Source organism: Lithobates pipiens, unplaced genomic scaffold (assembly GCF_037356315.1).
Source record: "Lithobates pipiens isolate NorthernLeopardFrog02 unplaced genomic scaffold, aLitPip1_a1.2 Scaffold_23, whole genome shotgun sequence".
NCBI lineage: Eukaryota > Metazoa > Chordata > Amphibia > Anura > Ranidae > Lithobates > Lithobates pipiens.
In genome coordinates this window covers 182,755,363-182,772,186 of record NW_027507785.1, presented here as the reverse complement: position 1 = coordinate 182,772,186, position 16,824 = coordinate 182,755,363, and positions in this window count along the sequence as shown.

Below are 16,824 nucleotides of genomic sequence, written 5' to 3'. Positions count from 1 at the left end.
AACATTTTGGGACTTTAAATGAAATTACGGCCTGGTAAGGTCGTGTATTTCCATCCCTGTCAATATGACTATATATTTTTCAGCACGCGGGCAAATTGCTAGCGATTTGAAGGAAAGGAAGTTGGGACTTTAAATGAAGCACATGGTTTGCAAGACAACACAAAATGGTGGATAAATAGACGATTTAATAGTTCATATACAAAACAATGGTATAAAACAATATCCTATTAATATTTGACAAGATATCTAGAATGGGTAGTGACACTGATAGCCAGTGAAAACATACAGACCATGATATCAATTGGCAAGATAGGTAGAACAAGTAATAACAATGGTAAAAATGTCTTTGCTTGGTACAATCAAGGGACCACCAGTGTTGAATCAGGTAAACAATTATTGCTCGATCATGCCTGCCCGATCTCAGACCTCAAGAATCCTGTTAAAAGGGTAATTCGTATGTTGTCCAATAAAATTGGCAAATAAAAGATGGCCGGTAGCTCGACGCGTTTCGTGGTTCAAGACCACTCATCAGGAGCGGACACGTCATGTTTCTAAGGTTAGAATGATATAATAAATCACCATGGTTAAAGGGTACATCAGGGGCAGATACATCTCCTGAAGGGCTAAAATACTCACTGAAGTAAGTTTGTTGGTGGTGGAAGGGCAGGAATGGTAAGTCATCCAAGAAAACTGCAACCAGGAGTTGGGGCGGATGCCCCCCGCCGCGGCGAAAAGACAGAGGCACCCATCAAGGAAACACAGGACCACGGGGCACCCTAGGGGGAGGATGGCAAATGAGAATGTGAAGTGTGCAAGTATGTGAAACAGAGTGTGTGTTGGGAGAATAATGATGAGGGTTGTAATCTAAGGTGTAAGAACCAAGAATGGGGGAAAAAAGCAACACAAAACAAAAACAAAAAACAAAAAACAGAAAAAACAGAAAAAAACCCACAAACGGGGAAAATGTAAACTATATATTGATAGTATATTGATAATTGTCAAGAGACAGAGAAGGGGGGACCAAATTAGTTGTGGAGAGGTGCAGAAAGTGAGACTGTTTACCTAATATGGCTTAAGAAGAGCATGGTGTGGTGAAGGGTAAAAGCCACCCCAATAGTGCGTCTCGGGTGCCGCGTCTCCTCATAACATGATGGGCGTCCATATATAGACGCCGCCGCAGGATAGCCCGCCCACGTCGCGCGCGCTGAGTAAAACAAGTGGGAGGAGTCCCGGCAAGAAGGCCGACGATCGTCGGCGGTGAACCGGGCGCTCCCAACAAAGCCCGCGAGTGTGGTAACAGCAGCGCAGCGGGCGTAGGCGCGCCTAATGGCACGTCACAAGCCCGCCGCGGGTGGCGCAACGTCGCGGGCTTTGTTGGGAGCGCCCGGTTCACCGCCGACGATCGTCGGCCTTCTTGCCGGGACTCCTCCCACTTGTTTTACTTAGCGCGCGCGACGTGGGCGGGCTATCCTGCGGCGGCGTCTATATATGGACGCCCATCATGTTATGAGGAGACGCGGCACCCGAGACGCACTATTGGGGTGGCTTTTACCCTTCACCACACCATGCTCTTCTTAAGCCATATTAGGTAAACAGTCTCACTTTCTGCACCTCTCCACAACTAATTTGGTCCCCCCTTCTCTGTCTCTTGACAATTATCAATTCACTATCAATATATAGTTTACATTTTCCCCATTTGTGGGTTTTTTTCTGTTTTTTCTGTTTTTTGTTTTTTGTTTTTGTTTTGTGTTGCTTTTTTCCCCCATTCTTGGTTCTTACACCTTAGATTACAACCCTCATCATTATTCTCCCAACACACACTCTGTTTCACATACTTGCACACTTCACATTCTCATTTGCCATCCTCCCCCTAGGGTGCCCCGTGGTCCTGTGTTTCCTTGATGGGTGCCTCTGTCTTTTCGCCGCGGCGGGGGGCATCCGCCCCAACTCCTGGTTGCAGTTTTCTTGGATGACTTACCATTCCTGCCCTTCCACCACCAACAAACTTACTTCAGTGAGTATTTTAGCCCTTCAGGAGATGTATCTGCCCCTGATGTACCCTTTAACCATGGTGATTTATTATATCATTCTAACCTTAGAAACATGACGTGTCCGCTCCTGATGAGTGGTCTTGAACCACGAAACGCGTCGAGCTACCGGCCATCTTTTATTTGCCAATTTTATTGGACAACATACGAATTACCCTTTTAACAGGATTCTTGAGGTCTGAGATCGGGCAGGCATGATCGAGCAATAATTGTTTACCTGATTCAACACTGGTGGTCCCTTGATTGTACCAAGCAAAGACATTTTTACCATTGTTATTACTTGTTCTACCTATCTTGCCAATTGATATCATGGTCTGTATGTTTTCACTGGCTATCAGTGTCACTACCCATTCTAGATATCTTGTCAAATATTAATAGGATATTGTTTTATACCACTGTTTTGTATATGAACTATTAAATCGTCTATTTATCCACCATTTTGTGTTGTCTTGCAAACCATGTGCTTCATTTAAAGTCCCAACTTCCTTTCCTTCAAATCGCTAGCAATTTGCCCGCGTGCTGAAAAATATATAGTCATATTGACAGGGATGAAAATACACGACCTTACCAGGCCGTAATTTCATTTAAAGTCCCAAAATGTTTCCCTTTCCCCCTCTTAAAACGCATATTGCATAGGGATGGAAACACATGGTTTGCTCTATGTCTGTTACCTTGATATTAATAATTATTCTGCCCCAATTGCTTCTCTGATAATCTCACCTGTTTCAATCACTTTTATCAATATTATTATGACCCGTCATGTTTCTGACCCATTTGACTCATACATATTCGGTTTTTTTTTAAATATAAGTTTAATGCTCCCTTTTTGGTGGTGTGTGGTTGGTCCATGTGTGGGGTCGCCCGGACTCTGCAATATCCGGGAGTTGCGTTGTGCACTGTCGGCCCCCTCCCCCCCTCTATTTTCTCCCGCTTGTAGTGGATGGGGTGGGGGGCGGGGCTTGCCGACACTGCGCATCGACGTTGCGCCACCCGCGGCGGGCTTGTGACGTGCCATTAGGCGCGCCTACGCCCGCTGCGCTGCTGTTACCACACTCGCGGGCTTTGTTGGGAGCGCCCGGTTCACCGCCGACGATCGTCGGCCTTCTTGCCGGGACTCCTCCCACTTGTTTTACTCAGCGCGCGCGACGTGGGCGGGCTATCCTGCGGCGGCGTCTATATATGGACGCCATCATGTTATGAGGAGACGCGGCACCCGAGACGCACTATTGGGGTGGCTTTTACCCTTCACCACACCATGCTCTTCTTAAGCCATATTAGGTAAACAGTCTCACTTTCTGCACCTCTCCACAACTAATTTGGTCCCCCCTTCTCTGTCTCTTGACAATTATCAATTCACTATCAATATATAGTTTACATTTTCCCCGTTTGTGGGTTTTTTTCTGTTTTTTCTGTTTTTTGTTTTTTGTTTTTGTTTTGTGTTGCTTTTTTCCCCCATTCTTGGTTCTTACACCTTAGATTACAACCCTCATCATTATTCTCCCAACACACACTCTGTTTCACATACTTGCACACTTCACATTCTCATTTGCCATCCTCCCCCTAGGGTGCCCCGTGGTCCTGTGTTTCCTTGATGGGTGCCTCTGTCTTTTCGCCGCGGCGGGGGGCATCCGCCCCAACTCCTGGTTGCAGTTTTCTTGGATGACTTACCATTCCTGCCCTTCCACCACCAACAAACTTACTTCAGTGAGTATTTTAGCCCTTCAGGAGATGTATCTGCCCCTGATGTACCCTTTAACCATGGTGATTTATTATATCATTCTAACCTTAGAAACATGACGTGTCCGCTCCTGATGAGTGGTCTTGAACCACGAAACGCGTCGAGCTACCGGCCATCTTTTATTTGCCAATTTTATTGGACAACATACGAATTACCCTTTTAACAGGATTCTTGAGGTCTGAGATCGGGCAGGCATGATCGAGCAATAATTGTTTACCTGATTCAACACTGGGGGTCCCTTGATTGTACCAAGCAAAGACATTTTTACCATTGTTATTACTTGTTCTACCTATCTTGCCAATTGATATCATGGTCTGTATGTTTTCACTGGCTATCAGTGTCACTACCCATTCTAGATATCTTGTCAAATATTAATAGGATATTGTTTTATACCATTGTTTTGTATATGAACTATTAAATCGTCTATTTATCCACCATGTTGTGTTGTCTTGCAAACCATGTGCTTCATTTAAAGTCCCAACTTCCTTTCCTTCAAATCGCTAGCAATTTGCCCGCGTGCTGAAAAATATATAGTCATATTGACAGGGATGGAAATACACGACCTTACCAGGCCGTAATTTCATTTAAAGTCCCAAAATGTTTCCCTTTCCCCCTCTTAAAACGCATATTGCATAGGGATGGAAACACATGGTTTGCTCTATGTCTGTTACCTTGATATTAATAATTATTCTGCCCCAATTGCTTCTCTGATAATCTCACCTGTTTCAATCACTTTTATCAATATTATTATGACCCGTCATGTTTCTGACCCATTTGACTCATACATATTCGGTTTTTTTTTAAATATAAGTTTAATGCTCCCTTTTTGGTGGTGTGTGGTTGGTCCATGTGTGGGGTCGCCCGGACTCTGCAATATCCGGGAGTTGCGTTGTGCACTGTCGGCCCCCTCCCCCCCTCTATTTTCTCCCGCTTGTAGTGGTGGGGGTGGGGGGCGGGGCTTGCCGACACTGCGCATCGACGTTGCGCCACCCGTGGCGGGCTTGTGACGTGCCATTAGGCGCGCCTACGCCCGCTGCGCTGCTGTTACCACACTCGCGGGCTTTGTTGGGAGCGCCCGGTTCACCGCCGACGATCGTCGGCCTTCTTGCCGGGACTCCTCCCACTTGTTTTACTCAGCGCGCGCGACGTGGGCGGGCTATCCTGCGGCGGCGTCTATATATGGACGCCCATCATGTTATGAGGAGACGCGGCACCCGAGACGCACTATTGGGGTGGCTTTTACCCTTCACCACACCATGCTCTTCTTAAGCCATATTAGGTAAACAGTCTCACTTTCTGCACCTCTCCACAACTAATTTGGTCCCCCCTTCTCTGTCTCTTGACAATTATCAATTCACTATCAATATATAGTTTACATTTTCCCCGTTTGTGGGTTTTTTTCTGTTTTTTCTGTTTTTTGTTTTTGTTTTGTGTTGCTTTTTTCCCCCATTCTTGGTTCTTACACCTTAGATTACAACCCTCATCATTATTCTCCCAACACACACTCTGTTTCACATACTTGCACACTTCACATTCTCATTTGCCATCCTCCCCCTAGGGTGCCCCGTGGTCCTGTGTTTCCTTGATGGGTGCCTCTGTCTTTTCGCCGCGGCGGGGGGCATCCGCCCCAACTCCTGTTTGCAGTTTTCTTGGATGACTTACCATTCCTGCCCTTCCACCACCAACAAACTTACTTCAGTGAGTATTTTAGCCCTTCAGGAGATGTATCTGCCCCTGATGTACCCTTTAACCATGGTGATTTATTATATCATTCTAACCTTAGAAACATGACGTGTCCGCTCCTGATGAGTGGTCTTGAACCACGAAACGCGTCGAGCTACCGGCCATCTTTTATTTGCCAATTTTATTGGACAACATACGAATTACCCTTTTAACAGGATTCTTGAGGTCTGAGATCGGGCAGGCATGATCGAGCAATAATTGTTTACCTGATTCAACACTGGTGGTCCCTTGATTGTACCAAGCAAAGACATTTTTACCATTGTTATTACTTGTTCTACCTATCTTGCCAATTGATATCATGGTCTGTATGTTTTCACTGGCTATCAGTGTCACTACCCATTCTAGATATCTTGTCAAATATTAATAGGATATTGTTTTATACCATTGTTTTGTATATGAACTATTAAATCGTCTATTTATCCACCATTTTGTGTTGTCTTGCAAACCATGTGCTTCATTTAAAGTCCCAACTTCCTTTCCTTCAAATCGCTAGCAATTTGCCCGCGTGCTGAAAAATATATAGTCTTATTGTTTGGAATCAAATTGAAATCTCCACATATCAGGAGGTGTCCTTTTTGAACTTTCTTCGCCTCCTCTATAGTTTTTTTATGAAATGCATTTGCCTCATATTCGAGCATAAATAGATACAAGGGTGTATTGAATATTGTTAATGGTACAAATCAAAAAAATATAGCGACCTTCAGGGTCAGTGATACAATTATCCAATTGAAATGTAATAGTATCTCTAATAGCTATTAACACCCCTCTTTGTTTTTTGGAGAATTTTGTTTGAAAAATATGAGGAAAATGTTTATGTTGACATTTGGGACATGCATCTTTAGCAAAATGTGTCTCTTGAACACATAATATGTCACAATTAAAGGATAAGGCAGACCTCCACATAGAGGTTAGTTTCACTGGGCGATTCAGTCCCCTTGCATTTAGGGACAATATTTTGAAAGACATATTAATATATATCAAAATTAGATGTTACTATAATTCTATATATTCCTAAAATAATTTTCTCTAGTTTCTATAACGCTTAAACTAAATATCTAAGTATTTGTTATATGATCAGTTCACAGTTACTATTAAATCATGCACACAACAATGTAGATTTTTTTTTCAAACCTATGAAAAAATGACTTATTACTCTATTAGTAGTTATTTGGCAATATATATTGCAAGAGGAAAAAAAAAATTAATAAAAAAAAAAAAATTAAAAAAGGAGAGAATAAAAAATAAATAAATAAAAGAGTAAAGGAAAAAATATGTTCCAAGAGTCAGCAGTAATCCACTCAAAGGAATGCTGACCAAGATAGGGGGTGAAGTTCAAGTAGTAAGGTATTGAGCATCAAACCAGACCATATATGTCAGTAATGCATTTAACAGGCAGGAGTAGTTCATTTGTATTTAATTCTATTTTGTTCACGTTTTTGTCCAAAGTGGAACAAATTAGTTTTTTCCTTCAAGGCAGGGAGGGGTGTTATGTGGAAGATCAACTATAATACCCCATGTTTGGAGTAATCGCATGCCATCTTCAATGGTAGATATATAGCAAAATGTTTCCCGTTGTAAGTGGTCAAGATAGTGGCTGGATGTCTCCATTTGTATGTGATCTTATGATTAGATAATGCCTTTGTTACAGTTTTGAGCTGTCTTCTCATTTGCAGTGTAAATTGCAAGAGATCTGCGAATAATTGTATATCTGAGTATGGTGGTGGCAGAGTAGTTAGCTCCCTCGCTTTGGAGAGAATTTGCTCTTTAGCTTGATAAAAATGAATTCGCAGAATAACATCTCTGGGAATTGATTCTTCTAGATGTTTTGGTTTGGGAATTCTATGAATACGATCAATTGTAATTCAATCGGCGATAATTCTGGCAATAATGTAGAAAATTGTGTATTTGCATAGTTACGTAAGTCCATAGGTAGAACTGACTCTGGTATTCCTCTCATTTTAATGTTGTTTCGATGTGAGTGGTCCTCGAGATCTGCCAATTTCATCTTGACCCACATGGAATCATCTGTTTTGTTCTGTACATGCATGCCCTAGCTCATTCACTGTTTCAGTGCATTCCTCCATTTTGTTTTCAATGTATTGCAGTCTACCATCCATATGTTTCATATCAAGAGAGAATTTATGAATTATGGAGGATAGATTAGATATAATAGATGATTGTAATGACACAAGCATTTCTTTCATTGTGGTATCTAGTACTGGCTGACCTGATGTTGGGAAAGCAGCTATAGATGTCTGGAATGAGGACATAGCATTATCACTATGCAGAGCTGTGTTCACAGTATCAGCTGCCTGACAAGATGAATCCAGCTTCATCTGCGATTTTGCGGGTCCCTGAGATGTTGGGGATAGATGAGAGGAGCCATTAGAATATGAGGATGATAATTCCTCATCCATTTCAGGTGGATGGCTAGCAGAAAGGTTTGTGTGAGTTTTATTATTTTTCCTCACAGCTCCGGTGGCGCCATCTTGGATTTTAGTCAGCTCACTGCTCTGTTTAAATGTAAATGATGACAGCTTTTTTGGTCCCCTTTCTTGTCCTCTTTTGCGAGACGTTATTGCCCCTACTGTCCCAGGAGTACTGCAGAATATTTAGGTATGTTTTTAGAGGAAAATACCTGCTTGTTTTTTGCTGTTAAACGGCCGGCTGTGGAGAGCTCTAGGCTTAAGCAGCCAACCTCTTCAGCGCGCAAGCCACGCCCCCCCCCGATTTGATTTAATGATCTTAAACTTCTAGCCATAAGGGAGTCTGGTTGATTAGCTTTGAGGTATTGTGTATGTTGGCGTTTACGAAGGAGTTTATCTGCCAAATCCGTTAAAAATAGATCTAAATCTAAACAAGCTTTATCTAATTTAGCATTATTAATGGCATTTGGGGAAGATTGAAACGTATCATGACAGGAAGTGAAGTTAGCTTCCAGCTTTGTAAACATGAGTAGATGGTTATGGCGCTATACCATTTCTGTCTAAAACTACATAAATAAATAAATAGATCTAATTTGCATGATACCCCCGAGCTACTCCATTTCACAACAGATATCAAAGGGATTTGTTTCACAGAGGGCAGGGACACAGACCAACGGGAAATCCCCCATTTGGACCGAGAGGAGGTTGGAGACAGGGACAACCCAGAAGAAATGGAGGATGGAACCCCAGGTGGACCGGCCCAGGGAATATGAGAGGAGAACACACGGAATATCCGGAACATCGAGAGAATCAGAGGAGGGAGTACAGGCCCCCAAGATGGGCAGAAGAAAACGAAAGAGGGGAAAGAGAGGAGGCCTCAAGAAAAAGAAGGAGAGAACACTAGGTGAAGGCATCTACAATCTAAGCGGGGTAACCTTTTGTGAAGACGAATTAAAAATATTAGATTTAGGCTTAAAATTTGCCCCAGACAAAGACCTGGACAAATTCGAAACTTTTATTGATTTACAAAAATTTATAAGGAAATTAAATATTAAAAAAAAAATCGCTAGCAAGAAATTCAACAAGAAGGACAAGGAAGAGTCACAGTTTAAACACTCCCAATTAAGAAACAATTCTGTTTTTATTTCAAATCAGCAACAGAACGAGGGAATCAAAGTTTTTAAGAAAATGATAGAAAGAGACATAAGAGACTTGACAATCAAACCCTCAAAAAGAAAGGGAATATGGAAGACTATCAACTAGAAAAGAAAAAAGATATAGTCATCAGACCAGCGGATAAGGGAGGAGGACTGGTTATACTTAACAAAATAGATTATGAAGAAGAGATGGCCAATCTCCTCAACATACCAGATACCTATAAACAACTAAAGAAAAATCCAAAAGAAGAATACAACAAAAAACTTAACAATTACGTCAAGAAGGGCCTAACGAAAGGGATACTCAACAAAAAGGAAGCGAGGTACCTAATACCCAATGCACTGAAAATCCCAGTGATATACTATCCTATACTATAAATCCATAAAAGCCAAACACACCCCCCAGGAAGACCTATAGTAAGTGGGATAGATTCTTTATTCTCAAGACTGGGTGCCTATGTTGATGGATTTCTACAACCACTAGTAACCGAAGGAAAATCATACTTGAAGGACAGCAGACAACTTCTGAAAGAACTTCAAGATATTAACGTAGGGGAGCAGGATTTATTAGTAACAATTGACGTAAATTCCTTATATACAAATATCAAACAGAAAAACTGACTCAATGCGGTTGAGTGGGCTCTCCACAAAAAATCTAAACTGAAGCAAGAACAAATCGATTATATATTAGAAGGATTGGATCTGGCAATGAGCCACAACCACTTCTCCACTTCTGGTACAAAGGCAAACACTATGTCCAAACAAAAGGGGTAGCCATGGGGGCAAAATACGCACCCAGCGTGGCAAACCTTTTCCTGTACAGAAGATATATAGACGATATTTTAATTATCTGGGGAGGCACCCACTTAGAACTACAGTCCTTTTTAGAGGAAATTAATCACAACATTTATGGAATTACTTTTACAGGAAAATGGGATGATCAGAGCATAGACTATTTGGATTTACAGATTTTTAAAACAGAGGGGTCCTTAGGCACAAGAACCTTTTTTAAAGCCACCGATCGAAATGGTTACATACCTACCTCAAGTTGCCACCACCCACTGTGGATTGGCAATATACCAAAAGGACAACTCTTGAGATTGTATAGGAACTGTACCAAAAAAGAGGATTTTGATAAACAGGCAGAAGTCATCATCAGAAGGTTCATACATAAGGGATATAAAGAACCTTACCTACGGGCTCTCAAAGAAGGTGTAACAAAAACGGAGAGGAAGAAATTGCTAGAAAATAAAACAACCCCCAAGAGAATGAAAAATATAGAGACTGCCTTTTTCACTGGCTTCAATAGACAACATAAGGTAATCGAAAGGATCATAAAAAAACATTGGCCTATTTTAAAAACAGACGAGCTACTGAAACAAATACTGCCCAACAACCCCTCTTTCATTTATAAAAAAGCTCCCAACCTAAGAAATAAATTAGTTAAAAATTCAATCGACCCTCCACGAGACATTAAGATCAATAAACACCTAAAAGTTTTTTTCAAATGCGGCCAATGTCTCCCCTGCCGCCAAAGCAAAAAAACTCATAGAAAAACCACCAAATTCACTTCAACCACCAACGGAAGAGAATTCTCCATAAAGGAGCTCATTTCCTGTAAAAGCACCCATGTTACATACGTCATAGAATGTCCCTGTCATAAACAATACGTGGGAAAAACCACACGTGAACTATATGAAAGAATCAGGGAACACATTAAAAACATTAAAAAAGGATATGACGGGGGGCGTGGCCTGCAGCGGAGCCGGATGGTCGCATAGAACCAGAGCTCCGGCGCTTCAGGGTTTCAGCGGCTAAAAGCAGACCTTCCGTGCACCGATTTCACCCGGACTACCGGCGTCCTAGAGGGGGCAACCACCGAGATCATGCCTAACAAGCGGCGGAACGCTAGGCACCCGCACAGGCTGACGGACTTCTTCCATGCAAAAGGTATGGAGGGGAGGCAAGATGGCGCCGAGGCCTACTCCGGGCCTGCGGCCTTAGCAGCGCAGAACCTTCATAATGCAAAGCATCCTGCTACACTGACCCCCATACCTGACCTCAGACCTTCCCCTCCACCTTCCCCAGCCACTAGAAGTCCGGTCAAGTCCAAACCCAGACTCGATGACAACGGATTACGAACCGTGGATAGCTCCGGCCCAGACTCCGGTGATGACACGAGGGACATGCCGGAATCAATCGAATCCTTCCCTACGCTTAATCAGCCAGTACTGGACACTGTATTAAAAGACATGTTGCTGTCCCTTAGAAGCACCATACAATCAGATATGGCATCATGCATGTCTAAGTTTAACCGGGACATTAATGATCTGGGTAACAGAGTTGACCACATTGAGGCGAAAATGGGCGAATACGCTGATACGATTAATGACTTGGTGGATGTATATGAGGAAAAAGGAAGTGACACCGCATGGGTCAAAGCTAAATTGGCCGATTTGGAAGATAGATCGAGGAGAAACAACCTAAAAATAAGGGGGGTCCCTGAATCAATACAACAATCTGATCTAAACTCCTACGTCACGGCGTTATTTAAGGCCCTCATTCCTGCTCTCACAGATCTGGACGTTACCATAGATCGAATACACAGGCTACCCAAACCTTCCCACCTGTCTGAGCAAATACCTCGAGATGTCCTCCTCCGCCTACACTTTTTTCATGTTAAAGAAATTCTTATGCTTCATATGAGAAAACGTGAGATTGTTCCAGCACAATATCAAAACCTGCAATTTTTTGCGGATTTATCCCAGTATACCCTGCAGAAAAGGAGGAACTTGAACACTATTACAAAAGCTCTTCGCAACCACAAAGTCGCATACAAATGGGGGCATCCTACGAAACTTGTTGTGACGCGAGACAATCGTACCTATGCGATATCTTCCTTGGAGGAGGGAATTGCTCTCCTGCGAGACTGGAATATTGTCACTGAGGAATTGACCCATTCACCTCCCACGAGCACTCCCAGACCAGTGGACAGAGTCTGGAAAGAGGTTACCGGGAAAAACGCTCGATCTCACACTTGAATCCTTAAGGTTGGTCTTGACATGCTATTTACCCCTGAAGTGCAGGGCCGTGACCTGTTTGGTCGGACTAAACCCCCACAAATAACAGCGGTTACACGCTGCGAGTGACTTGTTAGTTATTTCAAGGAGTGCCCTGTTGGTGCTCAACGGTACTGAATTATGCTTTTTTCTTATTTTTCTTACATGTTTTGTTCTCTTTTCTTTCCTACCTTGTATTGTTTCTGCTCCACGAGTTGGCTAACGGATATAGCAGTGGAAGTCCTTGTGATCTGTCTGGGAGTTGGGTCATCGGGATGCCTGGATTTCTGGTACACCTCTTCTCTGAGTCCTTCAGCATGCCCCTATGCTTCAACGGTCGGCAACGTGAGTACACCTTCTTTCTTTATGGCTGGGGTGCTCTCTACAGTCCTGGGCTTCTATTTCACGTCAATTTGCTGCATTTATACCTCTTTCCCATGCCATCGCTACTCCCCATCACACGATACTAATAGACTATGGCTCTGAGGATCCTTACCATTAATGCCAGAGGCCTCAACCACCCCGTAAAGCGGAAGTCATTCTGGAAGGAAGCTCTACTCCATGATAGCGACATTGTCTGCGCACAGGAGACACATTTCAGCGCTTCAGCCCCCCCCAAATGTTCACATGGCAATTATCCTTATGTTTTTACAGCCAATGCGGACTCCAAAACTAGAGGTGTTCTCATAGCTATCAGGGATACAGTGGCGTTTAAGCTTCATCAGGAAATTAAGGACCCTAACGGCAGATTCCTGATTCTGATTTGTGAAGTTAATTCCTCTAGTTACACCATTGCCACAATTTACTCCCCCAACGTGCATCAAGTTCATTTTTTCAACAAGACTATTAGGAAGATCCGGAAGATCCAAAAGGGCTCCCTGATTATTTGCGGAGACTTTAATGCATCTCCGGACCCGGTGTGTGACTCCACCTCGACTTCTCTCCGCAAGGCAGCTGCACTACTTCCCTCTATCCACAATAACAATCTATATGATGCCTGGCGTTGCTTCCATGCCACTGAACGGGATTTCACCTTTTTTTCTTCACCTCATCGAATTTACACACGCATTGATCTTTTTCTGGTTGACCATAAAGTGTTGTTGTTATCGAAGGAGGTCTCTATTGGTACCATTTCTTGGGCAGACCATGCCCCAGTGGTGCTGTCCATCGCGGACCCAACGGCAGCGCAGAAGAGTCCACTATGGAAACTCAACACCTATCTTCTCCAGCAGAAGGACTCTAGAGCTACTGTAGATACCCGCCTTCGGGAATTCTTTAATAATAACACTGGTTCTGTGAAGGATAATTGTATATTATGGTCAGCCCATAAGGCGTATATGCGGGGGATTTTAATACAATTGGGGGCGAGGGCAAAGAGGCAGAGGCTACGACGATTTAACGAGCTAACCGCGGCAATTGCTGACATTGAAACACAAAATAAGATCCACACCACTTTACCCTTGTCTAAAAAATTGGCCCAACTCAGACATGACCTTAGACTCCTGCTTTTGGAGGATTTTGAGAAAACTTCCAAGAGGGTGAAGATGAACTATTATGTTCATGGTAGCAAGGCAGGTAAACTCCTTGCGCACAACCTGAGAGGTCCTAGGTACAAAGACAAAATTTCCTACATAACCCATCCTGTGACTAAACAAAAAGTTTATCACCCCCAACAAATAGCAGATGCATTTAGCTCTTACTATGAGTCCTTATACAACCTTAAAAACGACCCCTTGACGTCCCAACCACAACTAGGTGCAATTAATGAATTCTTGTCTTCTATCTCTATCCCCAGATTGTCTGACAGCCAACTACAATCCTTAAACGAACCATTTACCGATACTGACGTACTTAAAGCCATTGCCTCCCTACCTCTAAACAAATCCCCAGGCCCGGACGGTTTTGGGAGTGAATACTATAAAGAATTTGGCCCAATTCTACTCCCTTTCCTGGTGAAAGTCTTTAATGATGCGGCTGCCTCTGCCTCTTTCCCTTCTGAAATGTTAGCAGCAACTATTGTTACCATACCCAAACCAGGGAAGACTCCAGATACCCCCTCTAATTTCAGACCAATATCACTCCTTAATACTGACATTAAGTTGTACGCGAAGTTGATTTCTCAACGTCTAGTTATGCTACTCCCTACACTTATTCACCCGGATCAAACAGGGTTCACCCTGGGTAGACAGACTTCGGATGCAACCCGTAGAATGATTAATATCATTCACATGGCCGAACAACAGCAAAGGCCTTCTCTGCTTCTGACTTTAGACGCAGAGAAGGCCTTCGACCGCATACACTGGCTTTATATGAGGAGAGTTTTAGAGGCTTTTGGTTTTACCGGCACTATACTCTCAGCTATCCTTGCATTATACTCAAACCCTTCGGCTAAAGTGAGCGCTTCCGGAGTCCTGTCCACTGCCTTCACTATTTCCAATGGTACGAGACAGGGTTGCCCATTATCTCCATTAATATTTAACCTGTTAATGGAACCCTTGGCTATCTATATTAGGAACCACCCTACGATCCGGGGTTTTCCAGTGGGCGCTGATAGTCATGTAATCAGTTTATTCGCTGATGACATCATTCTGATTGTGACTGAGGTGGAGTCTTCCCTGGCGGCAATCTCCGAGGCTTTGACTTTATTCAATCAAATATCTTATTATAAGGTTAATGAAAATAAGTCCCACATTCTTGGCATGGGAGTTGACCCGGCTGTCCAGGCCCGCCTGGCAAATACATACCCTTACTCATGGGAGAGCAATGGGATACAATACCTGGGCATTACGTTAACGTCTAGAACTGCACAGTTGGTGGAGGCAAACTACACAATGTTTTTCCAACAGTTAGATCATAAACTACATTCCTTATCCAAAGTGGCACTAACATGGTCTGGACGTTTAGCGGCACTCAAAATGATAGTCCTCCCTCAATTTATATACTTATTTCGTACTCTCCCTATTCCAACCCCTGACTCCTACCTCACTAGGGCTCAGGTTATGCTGAATGCATTTCTATGGCAGGGAAAGAAGGTCAGATGTGCATTCCACAAGCTTATCAAGTCTAAACTGTCAGGGGGCATAGGACATATTGCATTAAAGGACTACTATTTGGCAGCTTGCCTAGCACAAATTAGACAGTGGTTTCAAGGTGGGGCTGGGGCTAGATGGTTTGAGTTGGAAAAGCATATGTCCCCTTACAGAAACCCTCTGGACCTACTCCTTGCAGCTAGTCTTATGCCCACCCTGCCCTCTAGTATCTCTCCACTCATGGTAGCGGCCATTGCGGCTTGGAAAATTCTACTTCAGACCCTACTGGCCGATGCTCCCTCCAAATCAGTCCCGTTGCCCCTTACATGTCTTCAACTACTCATTCCTAACCTAAATATCAAACACTGGTTGGACAGGGGGGTCTCCACGGTTGGTGCTTTACAGCTGGGACTAGCCACAAAGACCTTTAGGTTACTCCAATCGGAGTTCGGTTTACTACCGGGCGACATTTTTACCTATAACCAAATCTCCCACCTACTCTCAACTCTCCCGAACCCGTCAATCGTTTTACCATGGAGGGCCCATTTGTATTTCACTAATCCTATCACGTCCATTAAGGGTATCTCTCTGATGTACGGCCTTCTACAACAGAAAACAACATTTATTAAAACCCCCTCCATGCGGTCGTGGGAATTGGAATTATCCAAATCCTACTCCGTTGATCAATGGCGTAAAGCCGTCTCTTCTACCTATAAGGCCACTAGATGCGCCAACTTGTGGGAACCAAGTTGTTGTTACGGTGGTACCTGACGCCCTCTAGATTGGCTTGTTATACCCCCCAGTGTTCATCAATGTGCTGGAGGAACTGTGGCTTTAGAGGCACACTCTTCCATATCTTCTGGGAGTGCCCGGCGGTCCAAACTTTGTGGACTGCTATATTTAACGCAATATCTTTGATCTCTAACACTACTGTGCGCCCATGCCCAGGTCTGGCTATTTTATCTCTAGGTATAGATGCTCTACCTCCTACTATAAGAAAGATTATTACCCATATTCTTCTAGGCGTGCGCCTGGAGCTGGCCAGGAGATGGAGGTCGACAGTGATTCCTTCTCTCCTTGACGCTCTCCAGACAACTCACTTGCATATCTCTTATGAACTAATGTTCGCCTCCTCCTTGGGCAAATATAATCAGGCTTACACAGAATGGGAACCTTGGCTGAACTGGTATGGGAAACATGTGGTTTAGTTGGCATCCTGAGGAGGTGTGGTCTCATAGCCGGGGGGGGGAGGGGGGCGGCCGGTCAGCCCGGGTGCAGCTTGATCCCAGTTGGGGCGCCCGGGACGATTGGCCGCGGTTCCCCTGTTCATCATCCCCCGTCTCCTTTTGTCATATTCTTCCATCCATATCCTTTTAGTTTCTATCTTGTTGCTGAGTCCACAAATGGCTACACTAGACTGTATCACCCTGCTTTCAACTCAATTTATGCCTTAAATTATCTTTATTCTTGTTAATAACACATTGCTTGAACGAATCTTTACTTTCTAAAAATAATCCATTGCTGAACCTTTGTACTTTATTTTCTTCTGCCCACTGCACTACTTCAATGCTGTTTTGGTCTGTATCTGGTTTATATTTGGATGCTGAGTCCACAAACGGCGACA